Source organism: Papaver somniferum, unplaced genomic scaffold (genome assembly GCF_003573695.1).
Source record: "Papaver somniferum cultivar HN1 unplaced genomic scaffold, ASM357369v1 unplaced-scaffold_63, whole genome shotgun sequence".
In the NCBI taxonomy this organism is placed as follows: domain Eukaryota; kingdom Viridiplantae; phylum Streptophyta; class Magnoliopsida; order Ranunculales; family Papaveraceae; genus Papaver; species Papaver somniferum.
The window spans coordinates 934,941-939,113 of NW_020649082.1; positions in this window are offsets into that span (position 1 = coordinate 934,941).

A 4,173-nucleotide genomic window follows, 5' to 3' on the forward strand; every position below is an offset into this window, starting at 1 on the left:
TGGCTTTGTCTTTCAATTTGATTCAAATAGATGAATTTTGTTACAATTTGGATTTATTCTGGCTGGTCTTTCATCCTTCTTCTATTGTGAAATTTGGCTTCCTTCATATTTTCTTGAATTAACGTACATAGAAATGCAATTTTTACTAGATGTAATTCCTTAGAACATATAATTTGTGTTTAAAATACATTTTCCAAACTTTTTCTGTTAAAGATGAGTTTATCTAGTTTATAATTTAGTCTCAGAAATCAATTTTCGACTTATACCGAAGTTTGTAGACTTTTTTGAGTTAACGTATATAAAATTAAACATTTTTATGAACTCTTTCTTTTTGTGTTGGCTTTGTCTTTCTATTTGATTCAAGATAGATGAAATTTGTTAGGATTTGGATTAGTTCAGGCTGGTCTTTCATACTTCTTATATTGTGAAATTTGACTTCCTCCATATTTTCTTTAATCAACGTACACAGAAATGCAATTTTTACTAGACGTAATGGCTTAGAACATATTTATTGTGATTACAATATATTTTTCAAACTCTTTCTATTAAAGATGAGTTTATCTTGTTTACAATTTAGTCTCAAAAATCAACTTCCGACTTATAACAAAGAGTATAGACTTTTTTGAGTTAACATATATAAACTTCAATATTTTTATGAACTCTTTATTTTTGTATTGGCTTTGTCTTTCAATTTGATTCAAATAGATGAATTTTGTTACAATTTGGATTAGTTCTAGCTGTTCTTTCATCCTTCTTCTATTGTGAAATTTGGCTTCCTTCATATTTTCTTGAATTAACGTACATAGAAATGCAATTTTTACTAGAAGTAATTCCTTAGAACATATAATTTGTGATTAATATACATTTTTGAAACTTTTTCGGTTAAAGATGAGTTAATCTAGTTTACAATTTAGTCTCAGAAATCAATTTTCGACTTATACCGAAGTTTGTAGACTTTTTTGAGTTAACGTATATAAAATTCAACATTTTTATGAACTCTTTCTTTTTGTGTTGGCTTTGTCTTTCTATTTGATTCAATATAGATGAAATTTGTTAAGATTTGGATTAGTTCTGCTTGGTCTTTCATCCTTCTTCTATTGTGAAATTTGACTTCCTTCATATATTCATGAATCAACGTACATAGAAATGCAATTTTTACTAGACGTACTGCCTTAGAACATATTTATTGTGATTACAATACATTTTTCAAACTTTTTCTGTTAAAGATGAGTTTAACTAGTTTACAATTTAGTCGCAAAAATCAACTTCCGACTTATAACGAAGAGTGTAGACTTTTTTTAGTTAACGCATAAAAAACTCAACATTTTTATGAACTCTTTATTTTTGTCTTGGCTTTGTCTTTCAAATGATTTAAATAGATGAAATTTGTTAGAATTTGGATTAGTTCTGGCTGGTCTTTCATCCTTCTTATATTGTGAAATTTGACTTCCTTCATATTTTCTTTAATCAACGTACACAGAAATGCAATTTTTACTAGACGTAATGGCTTAGAACATATTTATTGTGATTACAATACATTTTTCAAACTTTTTCTGTTAAAGATGAGTTTATCTTGTTTACAATATAGTCTCAGAAATCAATTTCCGACTTATAACGAAGTGTGTAAACTTTTTGAGTTAACGTATATAAAATTCAACATTTTTATGAACTCTTTATTTTTGTATTGGCTTTGTCTTTCAATTTGATTCAAATAGATGAATTTTGTTACAATTTGGATTTGATCTGGCTGGTCTTTCATCCTTCTTCTATTGTGAAATTTGGCTTCCTTCATATTTTCTTGAATCAACGTACATAGAAATGCAATTTTTACTAGACGTACTGCCTTAGAACATATTTATTGTGATTACAATATATTTTTCAAACTTTTTCTGTTAAAGATGAGTTTAACTAGTTTACAATTTAGTCGCAAAAATCAACTTCCGACTTATAACGAAGAGTGTAGACTTTTTTGAGTTAACAGTATAAAAAATTCAACATTTTTATGAACTCTTTATTTTTGTCTTGGCTTTGTCTTTCAATTTGATTCAAATAGATGAAATTTGTTAGAATTTGGATTAGTTCTGGCTGGTCTTTCATACTTCTTATATTGTGAAACTTGACTTCCTTCATATTTTCTTGAATCAACGTACACAGAAATGCAATTTTTACTAGACGTAATGGCTTAGAACATATTTATTGTGATTACAATACATTTTTCAAACTTTTTCTATTAAAGATGAGTTTATCTTGTTTACAATTTAGTCTCAGAAATCAACTTCCGACTTATAACAAAGAGTGTAGACTTTTTTGAGTTAATATATAAAAACTTCAATATTTTTATGAACTCTTTATTTTTGTATTGGCTTTGTCTTTCAATTTGATTCAAATAGATGAATTTTTTTACAATTTGGATTAGTTCTAGCTGGTCTTTCATCCTTCTTCTATTGTGAAATTTGGCTTCCTTCATATTTTCTTGAATTAACGTACATAGAAATGCAATTTTTACTAGAAGTAATTCCTTAGAACATATAATTTGTGATTAATATACATTTTTGAAACTTTTTCGGTTAAAGATGAGTTAATCTAGTTTACAATTTAGTCTCAGAAATCAATTTTCGACTTATACCGAAGTTTGTAGACTTTTTTGAGTTAAGGTATATAAAATTCAACATTTTTATGAACTCTTTCTTTTTGTGTTGGCTTTGTCTTTCTATTTGATTCAATATAGATGAAATTCGTTAAGATTTGGATTAGTTGTGCTTGGTCTTTCATCCTTCTTCTATTGTGAAATTTGACTTCCTTCATATATTCTTGAATCAACATACATAGAAATGCAATTTTTACTAGACGTACTGCCTTAGAACATATTTATTGTGATTACAATACATTTTTCAAACTTTTTCTGTTAAAGATGAGTTTAACTAGTTTACAATTTAGTCGCAAAAATCAACTTCCGACTTATAACGAAGAGTGTAGACTTTTTTGAGTTAACAGTATAAAAAATTCAACATTTTTATGAACTCTTTATTTTTATCTTGGCTTTGTCTTTCAATTTGATTCAAATAGATGAAATTTGTTAGAATTTGGATTAGTTCTGGCTGGTCTTTCATACTTCTTATATTGTGAAACTTGACTTCCTTCATATTTTCTTTAATCAACGTACACAGAAATGCAATTTTTATTAGACGTAATGGCTTAGAACATATTTATTGTGATTACAATACATTTTTCAAACTTTTTCTATTAAAGATGAGTTTATCTTGTTTACAATTTAGTCTCAGAAATCAACTTCCGACTTATAACAAAGAGTATAGACTTTTTTGAGTTAACATATAAAAACTTCAATATTTTTATGAACTCTTTATTTTTGTATTGGCTTTGTCTTTCAATTTGATTCAAATAGATGAATTTTGTTACAATTTGGATTAGTTCTAGCTGGTCTTTCATCCTTCTTCTATTGTGAAATTTGGCTTCCTTCATATTTTCTTGAATTAACGTACATAGAAATGCAATTTTTACTAGAAGTAATTCCTTAGAACATATAATTTGTGATTAATATACATTTTTGAAACTTTTTCGGTTAAAGATGAGTTAATCTAGTTTACAATTTAGTCTCAGAAATCAATTTTCGACTTATACCGAAGTTTGTAGACTTTTTTGAGTTAACGTATATAAAATTCAACATTTTTGTGAACTCTTTCTTTATGTGTTGGCTTTGTCTTTCTATTTGATTCAAGATAGATGAAATTTGTTAGGATTTGGATTAGTTCTGCTTGGTCTTTCATCCTTCTTCTATTGTGAAATTTGACTTCCTTCATATATTCTTGAATCAACGTACATAGAAATACAACTTTTACTAGACGTACTGCCTTAGAACATATTTATTGTGATTACAATACATTTTTCAAAAAATTTCTGTTAAAGATGAGTTTAAATAGTTTACAATTTAGTCTCAAAAATCGACTTCCGACTTTTAGCGAAGAGTGTGGACTTTTTTGAGTTAACAGTATAAAAAATTCAACATTTTTATGAACTCTTTATTTTTGTCTTGGCTTTGTCTTTCAATTTGATTCAAATAGATGAAATTTGTTAGAATTTGGATGAGTTCTGGCTGGTCTTTCATACTTCTTATATTGTGAAACTTGACTTCCTTCATATTTTCTTGAATCAACG